Genomic DNA, 13202 nt, shown 5'->3' on the forward strand with positions numbered 1-13202 from the left:
GTGTGTACACGTATGTGGACTACCAGTGTGTGCACGTACGTGGACTACGGTCGTACACGTACGTGTACGACCAGTGTGTACACGTACGTGTACGACCAGTGTGTACACCTACGTGTCCACACTGGTCGTTCACGTACGTGTACGAGCAGTGTGTACACGTACGTGTACGAGCAGTGTGTACACGTACATGGACTACCAGTGTGTACATGTACGTGTACACACTGCTCGTACACGTACGTGTACACACTGCTCGTACACGTACGTGTGCGACCAGTGTGTACATGTACGTGGACTACAAGTGTGTACATGTATGTGTATGACCAGTGTGTACACCTACGTGTACACACTAGTCGTACACGTACATGTACATACTGGTCGTACACGTACGTGTACACACTGGTAGTCTGTACACACTGGTTGCACACGTACGTGTACACACTGGATGTGTACACACTGGTCGTACACGTACGTGTACGAGCAGTGTGTACACGTACGTGGACTACCAGTGTGTACACGTATGTGTACACACTGGTCGTACGTGTACACACTGGTCGTACACGTACGTGTACGACCAGTGTGTACACGTATGTGGACTACCAGTGTGTACACGTACGTGTACGACCAGTGGGTACACCTACGTGTACACACTGGTCATACACGTACGTGTACACACTGGTAGTCCACGTACGTGTACACACTGGTAGTCCACGTACATGTACACACTGGTCGTACACGTACCTGTATGTGGATAGCTAAATTACATAGGGACACATGAGGGACAAGTATTAGGGCCTAAATGCATGCTGGTTGTCATGGATACCGATTTTCAAGTTCAAATTTTCAATCATGTGGCCTGGAATAGGCAGTTGGCAACTAAATACAATGCTGCAAAGTGGTTGTTGACTTCACATCATGCTCAAATTTTGAACCATGCAAAGGCCCTCACTGGGGTATGTTTAAGGGGATTGGAGGAAATGTAGGATGCAAATGAGACTGCCCAATCACTCTGTACTCCTGTAAATGAAACAGCCCAGCAAGGCAGATATAAGTCAGCCAGAACCCATGAGAGGGCACTTGCCTGCACTACCTTTCATTCGACACCACTGCTGCTGCTTGTGCTGCCTCTGGCACCATGTCAGGGTCTGTGGAGAGGGCCCAGCATTTCACCCATGAGGAGAATGAGGCATTGCTTGATGTCATCCTTCCACAGTACCCCAGCCTGTATGGAAGACCAGGGGAGCAGGTGAGTGCTGACTCCACTAGCTTTGACTGTGCACCTTTTGTGAGTGTCACTTCTGGCATTGTGTCCAGGTGTGACAGACATGCAATGTTGTTTAACGTGGGTCCCAGGGGGGGGGAATGGCTTATGTCTCCCATGCAGAGCATGATGTAGTTCCTGTGTGCACTCGTCACTTGCATTGTGCTTACTGTGACATTCACTGAATAGTGCATGGCACAATTAGCCTGCCCAATCCTTATGCCAATTTTTGTCCTATTGTCCAGAGGTGATTCCCTGCCCCCCCCCGGTGTGACAGGTGACTGTACCCACAGATGTGTGTGAGTTGAGTGGAGCTGTGGTGAGAGTGTCCAAATGATGTGTACGCCCACTGGACATTGATGTGTGTGAATGTTCCTTGTCATGTGGGTGAGTGTCTATGTGGAGTGTTACACCCCAGCTGCATGGAGGAGGCAACAGCTCCACCCATCTGATGTGAGAAGTAAGCCGTGCAGAGTGTCTGACTTGCTGAGCTAGCACCACACCTGTGACACCCCACAGGCAAGCGGCACATGTGCAGAGTGAGGTTTGTATCCGCTGTTGCCAATGGCAGGTGATTGATCTGTGCCTGTGTGTGTCTGTGTACTCTGCTGAGGTTGCGTCAGTGGCCTGGGGCATGTGACTGCTTGGAGGTGCTGTCTATCAACATGGTGTTGCATGTGATGCCCAGCGTGTGCCATGATCATGGAGTGTGTTGCACCCCTCATGCCACCTGTGTACTTTCAATGCCATGTAGTGCATTGGGGCTTCCACAGAGGCTAATGTCCCTATGACAAAGGTGCTATTTGCTGCCAGCATACTATGCCCTGTTCAACATATGAAAGATGTTCAAATGTGTGTCTCTGTGACATGGAGCAGGTGTAGTGATGTTGTCTCACTTTGTCATCCTCACAGGTAACTGCCTATGCCAAGGGGGAGATATGGAAGCGGGCCGTCAGGGCCGTGAGATCTGTGGAGGGTCGCAGTTGGCGCCTCGCCCAGGTGAGGAAACGCTGGCAGGACATCCGGTGCTGGACCCGGAGGATCGCCCAGTGGCAGCTGAAAGACTCACCTCCACACAAGCACGGCGAGGGCCGACGACTGACCCAACAGATGAAGCGTGTCCTGGCGGTGGTCTTCCCTGACTTGGATAGGCAGTTACAGGAGTTGCAGCAGCAGGAAGGGGGTAGGTACATGTGTGTTTGTTGTGTGTCACCAGCTTTTGGAAGTGCTCAGTTGCCTGGATACACAGCGAGGGTTAATTTGTGCAGAGCATATCCTGTTCCCCAAAGTCAAACGGTGCTGTTCCTCCTCCCTTCCCCTAAATGACATGTGTTCCCTGGTTTGTGTGTAATCACTATTGCACATGGTCATCTAGGCTGCCAGTTAATCCAAGTGCACATTGCTTTCTGCATCAGGGGGGGAGGGGGTCTGAGACATGTGTTGTTACCTTGCATGTGCCCTGTCCTGTTCAGTCATTTGGGGGTCCATATTAGTTGGCAATGATGCTGAGTCTCAACATAGGAGTGTGACTTTTCAAATGAACAGACTTGCAGCATGCATGACCGATGTTGTGGCCTCAGACATGATGTGCATGAGTGGGAGATATGCATAGTGCCGGGACGGTAGCTCATGTTACAGTCAGGTATTTCTTTTGTTGGTGACGGATCCCTTCAACTATGGCCATGCCTGCTCAGCAATGTCTCCGGCTGCATCGTCTGTGCCATCCTTGCTAGTCACTGTACTTGTGTATTGAGTATGTTGTCATGCCTTAATGGCGACATTCAGCATTTTCTGCACTATGCATGTGTGTTATCCCAGCCTAGCACACATTTGGTACTTGTTCTGCAGGGTATTTGAGCACCTGACTGACAATTGTGGGCATTGTATCTGTGGGAAGTCCACCCTATTCCTTCCATGAGAGGCAACATCTTGGTGCCTGTCCCAGCACCTGTACATTGCTATCAGTCCTAGTATGTGCGTGACAGTGTGTGTTCTCTTTGGCTCTCCTAGTGTAGTGGCCATTGACATGAGTATACAGTCTTGTGGCATGATCTCTGTTTGTGTATTCTGCTGCATCCGCCAGGGGTGGGTATGCATGTGTCATTTGTCCTCACACCCACATGTGTTGTGTCATGCAGTGGGGGAAGGACATCCATCCTCATGGTAGTGGGACACTGCTGTCAGTGATGTGTTGTTATGGCACTATCAACATAGTCGAACATTAGGGATGCGTACATACACCCATGGAGTTGTGCTCATCTGATCATGATGTACACACCCCCATGACTCTGTCCACTGCTGGTATTCCTCTGCACCCACCCCTCACATGTCTCTGTCCACCGCTGGGAGTGATAGGCACCCACCTCTCACATGTCTCTGTCCACTGCTGGTATTCCTCTGCACCCACCCCTCACATGTCTCTGTCCACTGCTGGGAGTGATAGGCACCCACCCCTCACATGTCTCTGTCCACTGCTGGGAGTCCTCTGCACCCACCCCTCACATGTCTCTGTCCACTGCTGGGAGTCCTCTGCACCCACCCCTCACATGTCTCTGTCCACTGCTGGGACTGATGGGCACCCACCCCTCACATGTCTCTGTCCACTGCTGGGAGTGATAGGCACCCACACCTCACATGTCTGGGCACTGCTGGTAGTCCTCTGCACCCACCCCTCATATGTCTGGGCACTGCTGGGAGGGATATGCACCCACCCCTCATATGTCTGGGCACTGCTGTGAGGGATATGCACCCACCCCTCATATGTCTGGGCACTGCTGGGAGGGATAGGCACCCACCCCTCATATGTCTGGGCACTGCTGGGAGTGATAGGCACCCACCCCTCACATTTCTATGTCCACTGCTGGGACTCCTTGGCAGACACCCACCCACCCACACCCTTGGTGCTGTACACTGCTGTCCTGCCCATGTACACACCCCAATATACTGGTTATATCCTGCACCAGGCCCTAAGCCAACATTAGTGGTGTGTGTACGCCTTGTATCACTAATGTACTGGTGCCCAAGAGGTACGGGTGATGCGGTCCGTACCCCGCTCTGAGGGCGTGGGTACGGCCCGTACCACCATTGTAGTGGTGATGTAGGTGTACGCACTGTACCCATGCCCTCAGAGCGTGGGTACGGCCCGAACCACGCATACCCCTACATCACCTTCCAATGGTGGTACGGGCTGTACCCACGCTCTGAGGGCGTGGTTATGGGCTGTACCACCATTGTAGTGGTGATGTTGGAGTACGCGCCGTACCCACGCACTCAGAGCATGGGTACGGCCCGTACCACGCGTACCCATACATCACCACTACAATAGTGGTACGGGCCGTACCCACGCTCTGAGGGCGTGGGTATGGCGCGTACTCCTACATCACCACTACAATGGTGGTACGGGCCGTACCTACGCTCTGAGGGTGTGGGTACGGCACGTACTCCTACATCACCACTACAATGGTGATACGGGCCGTACCCATGCTCTGAGGGCGTGGGTACGGCCCGTACCACCATTGTAGTGGTGATGTAGGGGTATGCGTGGTACGGGCTGTACGCACGCCCTGAGGGCGGGGGTACGGCGCGTACTCCTACATCACCACTATAATGGTGGTACGGGCCGTACCCACGCTCTGAGGGCGTGGGTATGGCCCGTACCACCATTGTAGTGGTGATGTAGGGGTACGCGTGGTACGGGCCGTACACACACCCTGAGGGCATGGGTACGGCCCGTACCACTATTGTAGTGGTGATGTACGGGTACGCGTGGTACGGGCCGTACCCACGCTCTGAGTGCATGGGTACGGCGCGTACACCTACATCACCACTACAATGGTGGTACGGGCCGTACCCACGCTCTGAGGGCGTGGTTACGGCCCGTACCACCATTGTAGTGGTGATGGGTACGCGTACGGGGGGATTGGTGGACACGCCACCCGAAGTGACCAGACCCTGGAGGTAATGTGTGGCCAGTATATGGTATTTTAAAAATTAGGTAGAGGTTATGTTTCCTGCCCCTCGCCCCTCCTTTGCCCCTGGGTGTTGTGCTGACCTTCTGCGGCATGCGCGGCGGTTTCGGTGCACCAGGTCGTAGGCTAGGAGGGCCGGGATGACACGTAGGATGGGGTCCATGGCTGTCCGTCGCGTACCGCTGCTCCTTCTTCGCGCCGTCCTCAATTTCCCGGGAGTTTTTGGCTGCACGAATCGTACTTGCTGGTCCGTAGAACGCTGCCTGACTCCGTCCGGACGTCACGTACGCGATGTCCCGGATCGGAATTGTGGGTATTTTTTCGTCGCACGTAGTTTTTTACGATTCGTACAGAAATGGTATTTCTGTACGAATCGTACATGCTGGTTTGTAAGGTGCATTTCCCGGGTACGAGTCATACGGAGAATACGCTCCGTACGACCATTCGTACCCGGGTTTTACAGGATCGGAATCGGCACCTATACGTGCAAACTAACCAACTACGTTTCAATGTATGGTGTTATTGTGCATTCACATGACGCTCCTTTTTCACTCTGGGGACCTTATTGCGATACTATAAATGATCCGGTCTTTTTAGCTGTTGAACTAAATAATTTCAAAGTGAACACATTTTCTTAATATCAGCAGTTGTCCCTTGCCGCATCAATTCTAATGAGCATGTCTTGATTAGACGAGGCCTTTCCTTGCTCTTTTTTCCCCATACATGGGACCAGGCTGCATCAGCCGGCCCGTGACCTCATCGCCACTACGCGTTGGCAGAAGTCAGCGACTGCCAACGTGGGCATAGTGCGTGCACGTCGTTTTGACATAGCATTTAAGGAATCTTGAGGTAATATGTTTTTTAAGCTACAGTTCCCCTGTTTTTATTTCGAGGGCACTCGTTAGTTTAACACTGGCTCATTGTTAGGATGGTGGTGAACCTTTTGTTCATTTATTTTTCTAGAAACACGGAACCTTTGAATTCAATCAATCAATCAATCAATCAATCAATCAATCACACGGCTGTATTTGATCATTGTAAATAGACCAGAAAAGCACAAACATACATATAAAAAATGTCCAGGTCAATAAATATTCATATATACATTAGTTAAAACATTATTAAACAAATTTTGCTGTGGACCAGTTAAAACCTTTAAAATCAGTTATATAAAAAGAACAGTTCATAATATGATTACAGGGTGCTGCTAGAAACTATGACCACCCTTTTCCTCTTCCTAAGGCAGGCCATAAATATGAGGCGACACAGAAACAGACGAATGAGTCACGTAGGGCTTTTAAGAAATACATTGAGAACCGACATTGCCTAAAATTATGATGCCTCAGAATTGGCAGTATAAACAATTTCCTTTCCTCTGCATATTTTTGACAAAAAAGTAGGATATGCAGATCTGTCTGGGCCACAAGGTTGTTACAGGGGCAGCGATCGAGATCTGCTAGCCTATACTTTTTTTTGGATATCCCAGGAGTAACAGGATCATAATTATTCTGAAGCACAGTAGAATAAATCTGTGCTGCGCATTGTTTATCCATGCTAAGTAATGGAAGCCATCTCCTGGTATTAATAGGACCAAGTCATACGCAATAGTAGAGTGATGGATCCGATTTTTACCCTGCGGGCGTATTCTGCTCTTTGGGAATCAGGGTCCGGAAAGAGTTTTTCGATTCCTATAGCCTTCAATACAGTTTCTACATGATTTAGCCACCCAATTCTTTTGCAATGATCTAGGTTGCAGCATTCTCTTATAATGGTTTGTGTCAAGTCGACCGTAGCTCTTTGCCAAATTGATAGCCACAAGAGGACCGGGGCCATTCTTATAGTGTCGCTCAAAAAGGGAAGCCATACTTCAAGATGTAGAATATAATTTGCATATATATAAACAAAGGAGAGGGACCCTTTGGTAACCCAAAGGACTAGGGTTCAAATATGAACAATTTTAGCAGTATTGTCCTCTGGGAGAAATTATGTCTATGCGGATAGCTCTATGTTGATGATTCCACTCGCACACTATCGAGCATATTTTCATCCAATCACATCCACACATTTCAATTCACAAGGTATTGGCACAAAAACTTTTTAGTAAATATAGTCACAATTGTGTTTATTAAAAGAGCAAAATCAGAAGCTCGCTTAATGAAAAAATAAGAACAAGTGAGTCAAAAACTTTATTGATAAAAAAGTACTCTCTAGGAGTAGGACGCTTCATTTGAATATATTGGAGGTACAACAGTAGAATAGAAATTTCTGTTCTGTCTTTTTATATATATTTCAGACTCAGTAACAGAAGGAAAAAGAAAATAGCCAGACCAGGAAGATTATACGGTTGACAGAACCAGTAGAGTCGAGAAGGAAAAGTAGAAAGATTTGTCTCAAGTAAGTCAGATTTAGTAGAAAAATATGAGATATTAGGGTTTGAAAAATTGCGGTATGTTTGGATACACTGTAGGAATGGATCGTGGTATATGTCGGTTCACGATATTGGCATAAAAAATATAAAAATGTTTAATATAGTTAAAGATTTTTAAGTGCTTGAAGATTATATGGATGGTTGCTATGAAGATGCTGTCAAAACAATGTAGCATAATGAATGTATTTACATTTTCTAGATTTTTTTAAAAAAGAACGAGAGGAGGAACATTACTGTCTTGATAAAGAAGGTTCTATGTGAAATATACCTTCGAAACGCGTCAACGCTTCTGTTAACAGCCACAAATTCATTTCCTTCATATCGCCGTAGATGCATATTGAGAGTAACGCAGTAAGGTGTATATGTAAAAAATTGGGTTTTTGAGAATTGTGACCACGAATGACAAATTACAATTGTCTATTGTATACTCTCGTGCAAGAATATACTGTTTATATTTGTTTATATGATTGTGATAGATTTATGTTTTTAATCATGTTAGAATAGACTGTTGTTTACATAGCACATAATACCCTTATATTGACTTTCTTAGGTCGATTATTTTTATCAATTTAATGATTTTTATGATATAATGTATGGAAAAATGTCTTGTTTTTAATAAACACAATTGTGACTATATTTACTAAAAAGTTTTTGTGCCAATACCTAGTGAATTGAATTGTGTGGATGTGATTGGATGAAAATATGTTCAATAGTGTGCGAGTGGAATCATCAACATAGAGCTATCCGCATAGACATAATTTCTCCCAGAGGACAATACTGCTAAAATTGTTCATATTTGAACCCTAGTCCTTTGGGTTACCAAAGGGTCCCTCTCCTTTTTTTATATATATTCTTCTGCACAACCGGTTGGTTGGAGAGGTTGGTACGTTGTTTGAACCAGATAGTCAAGTGTGTATTTCTTTATATATAAAAGACACGCAAAATGGAAACATTTAAAACCTTTGGATTCTCAGAGGATCAATTTAACAAACTAATTAAGCAAAATCCACGCTTAAATGGTAATATGAATACTAGTACAATGAACAGTGACCAACTCCCAAAACTTTTCAACTTAAAGAAAAAAATCATTAGGACAGAGCTTCATGCCGAGTTCCTTGTTGAATATTTAAAATCAGGGGTTATTCCGATTGGTCTCCAGGTCAGAAATGAACCTGGTTTATTTATTGAAAATAGAAACTTCTTGGAAACATGGACGCATATTGCTAATCGCTGTTCTCGCGATTGGATTATATTAATTATTAAAATAGCACAAGAAGTGCTGATTATAGAAAGAAAAGAAATTGAGGAACTAGAATCCCAAATAAAGGCTAATACGGGTCTTGAAGAAGCGAGGAAGAAGATTGAAGAATTAGAACAAGAAGTAAATGGATATAGAGAATACTTGATTAATAAGAAAAGCAATACATTAAAAAAGGATATAGAGAGATACAATATTGAACAGGTGTACCCCTACCTTGGTAAAGAGTATTATAATCAGAAAAATCCAAGATGGGAAAGACCATGCCCTCAAAGACCAGTGTACTTCAGAGGAAGAAACCAAAGGGTCACTTTCTCAGAAACATCAGGAGAGAGTAGTGGAGAAGATGACTACCATAAGGAACAGCAAGGTAGAGAAATAGGACCCCGGGAACAGGAATCTATTTTAGGGCAGAGACAAAGGAGAGGTTGAGGGAACTACCGGAATGTACAGAGCGAGGACCAAGGGAGGACCTTTTTGCAACAAGATCAAGGCAGGAATTATCCACAGCAGGACTACTTAAAGACGTGGAACCAAAGATATTGGAGATAGATAAATTCCCAATAATCAATCTTTCGGGTAGAAATCTTACGGATAGTGAAATTAGAATTTTAGAGAAGGGATTTAGTTTTGCCCCTAGTGCAACATTAAATAAGTTTGAATTTGAGAAAGACATGAAAGCTTTGTTTAGAAAGATTCGCTTAAAAAGATTTTTTGAAAATAGAGACTACAGACCCACTGAGAACACATCGGGTCTTAAACCAAAATCCACATTTACTCCTTCACTTAATTTGGTAGATAAAAATATTGAGATTTTTGAAAGAGTAATGGAAATAGAATTAAAAGAAGTTCTAGATAATCCTAAAAATAGAAAACATGACAATAATAATCTATCCAAATTAGAAAGGGATGCACTAAAGTCGTTACAAGAGGACACGGACATCACGATCAAACCCGCCGATAAAGGGGGAGGAGTCGTGGTGTTCGACACAAATGACTATAGGAGGAGGATGTTAGGCTTATTTATGATTCCAGAATATTACAAAAAAGTCCCCCACAACTAAAATCGGGAATTTGAAGAGGGACATTGACAACATGTTGAACATAGCAAAAATAGAAGGTTGGATATGTGAATATGAATATAAATTCTTACATACCACCTCCCCTATCACACCGGCCATATGTGGACTACCAAAGACCATAAAGACCTAATAAATCCCCCAATGAGACAAATCGTTAGTAGTATTGGTTCCCTTTTAGAACCTTTGAGTAAGTTTTCGGATTGTTTTATTAAACCTCTTGTACAACAACAAAAATCATATCTAAAAGATTCAGCTCATGCAATATCAGTGTTTGAAGGAAGGGCCTTTAATAGGGTGACCCCATTTTTAGGTCACCGTTGATATTGAGGCCCTTTATACAAATATCCCACAAGACGATACTATAAAAGTAGTAAGATCACTTTTAGAAAGAGCAGATCTTCATGGCGGAAATGTTTATTTCATTATACAGTGTGTGACCATGGTTTTGAAAAACAACCTTTTTTTATTTGAGGAAGATTTATTCCAACAGGTGAAAGGTACCAGTATGTGAGCCACATGTGCTCCCAGTCTGGCATGTCTCTATGTGGGGGCATTTGAGGAGATGCATGTCTTCAATGAAGCGGCACCTTTTTTTGAGAACGTGAGTTCATGGTGCCGCTTCATTGACCACATTATCTTTATATGGGAAGGATGCCAAACAGAACTAGAAGAGTTCATAAGCTGGTTAAACCTGGGAGACCCTAACCTCAAATTCACCTCTGAATTCAGCAAAGATAGGGTGAATTTCTTAGATATCTGTATTAAAGAGAAGGATGGTCACCTAGAGGTAGAATTATACAGTAAACCAACTGATAAGAATACTCTGCTACACTATGAGAGTTTTCATCCCAAATCACAAAGGGATAACATTCCGTTTGGACAATTCTTGCGATTGCGCAGGAATTGTTCATCAATATGTGATTTTAACAAACACTCAGAGATTTTAAAATTGAAATTGAAAAACAGAGGTTACCCGAGGAAATTAATAAATCAGTCCTACTAAAGAGCAAAATATTATGACAGGGAATACATGCTAGATCGAAATAGAGTTAAAAATAGGGATCAAGAAATGGAGAAAATTGTATTCATAAGTCAGTTTAGTGAAAGGAGTAACCAGATAAAAAACATATTGAATAAAAACTGGAAAATTTTCAATGATGGACAGGAACAGAAATTGGAAAAGCCATTGTTTGCCTATAGGAAGAATAAAAATATCAGAAATAGTCTAGTCAGAACCTATAGGAATTGTCATAGAGCAGAACTGAATACAATCTTTGGGACGCGGGTGATTGGTAACCACAAATGTGGTACATGCTCGATCTATGAACATTGTATTGTTGGTAAAAGTATTATATTCAACGACCAGGAGATCAAATGTAGGGATCTGAGTAACTGTCGCAGCAAAAATGTGGTCTACCTCATAATCTCCTCATGTGACTTAGGTTATGTGGGGGAGACAAGTAGAGAACTGAGGTTAAGAATACAAGAACATAAATCAGCAATAAGAACAAGAAAAGAAAATGCACCCCTTACTGAGCACTTTTTCAATCAAGGTCATAGCTGTAACGATCTACAGTGGTTCATTTTAGAGAAAATATCTAGAAACATGAGGGGTGGAGATATGAGTAAAAAACGGAAACTCAGAGAACAATGGTTTATATGTAAATTTAATACTGTAACAAAGGGCCTCAATTCTCGAGAAGACAGGAGGTCCATTATCTGTTAAATTCTGTTATATGAATATTCATATATGGAAGGTGAATATCATAATAGCAATGAGACCTGGAAGGTATATTGAAAGAGTATGATTGAGGTTCTAAGGAAATAGATTTAAGAACGATCAGTCTCAAAATAAACAAATAAGAACCATGGAAAAAATAACCTTATAAAATTTTTTCTTATTTTGGTCATGTTTAGTTAGAAAAATTGGATTATGAAAAATTAGAGGAGAAAGATGCGGTTCCGGTTTAATTTAATGATAAAAATTGAATAAATGGAATTACCTATCTTTGTAGAAGGAAGAGGATATAATAAATGCGTTAATTTAACTTTAAGGAAACGCATTAGCGTACCTCGGGGAACAGCGCGTTAACTTTCCCTTAAAGAAAGGTGTCAGCGTACCTCGGGGAACAATAAAGTTCTCCCATTAGGATAGCTAGAAAGAAAAGTAAAAACAAATAAAACACGCCATTTTGACGTAGAAGTCACGTCGCAAGTATAGAAGAATTAGATAGACACGTCAATTACGTGACGGCAACACGCCGGAACTAAAATATTTAAAAACCACGCAACTGGAAGCGAGGGACAGATGAACAAATGAGATTTAGACGGACATACAGAACACGCCGCGATAAAGTTTGGAAGCATACAAGGTAAGATCAGATAAGGAGGGTACATTTGGTCCTCACAAACAGTTTTATTAAATTTAGGAGAATAACTAGAGGTCCCTGAATAGATAGGACTAATGGCTGGTAGTAACATTGGGATACATCTAGATTTAAATATACGAAGTTCTATCATAATAAGGAACATGAGGAAGAGGGGCCAACAGGAATGTTATGCTGTTATGAAAATAACGACATAAGATGCATTAGCGAGAATGGGGGCAAATAGGAGTTTTTTTGTCGCGATCGAAAGAATAACGCAAAACATTTTATCCTCTTTTAATAAAATGTCTCATATGGACGCCACTTTATAAAGGAGTATATATGAGATGAAAAGGAAAGTAACTACAGCATACCTAGATTTAGTTTGAGACTAAAGGGTATGAATCATCATTAATGTCGGTTTGATTTCCCTTTTAGAAATTCATAACATCAAGACACAAATAGAAGGAAGGTTAGAACATCCTCACACGGCGTGTCTGCAAATAAATAAGGAAGACTACTTTAAAAGGTATATATTAAAAAAAGGAAAAAAACTGAAAATGAGATGCATTGACAAATAATGATAATAATATCTTGCAATTGCGAAATTAAAATCGTTATTATAATTAATTTGATTATTTTCCCATAGGCACTTTAACATTGGGACAAAACGTGTGCAGTAGTGCTTAATTCAGAGCAAAATCAGAAGCTCGCTTAATGAAAAAATAAGAACAAGGAGTCAAAAACTTTATTGATAAAAAAGTACTCTCTAGGAGTAGGACGCTTCATTTGAATATATTGGAGGTACAACAGTGGGATAGAAATTTCTGTTCTGTCTTTTT

This window comes from Triturus cristatus, chromosome 5_1 (genome assembly GCF_964204655.1).
Source record: "Triturus cristatus chromosome 5_1, aTriCri1.1, whole genome shotgun sequence".
NCBI classification, from domain to species: Eukaryota; Metazoa; Chordata; class Amphibia; order Caudata; family Salamandridae; genus Triturus; species Triturus cristatus.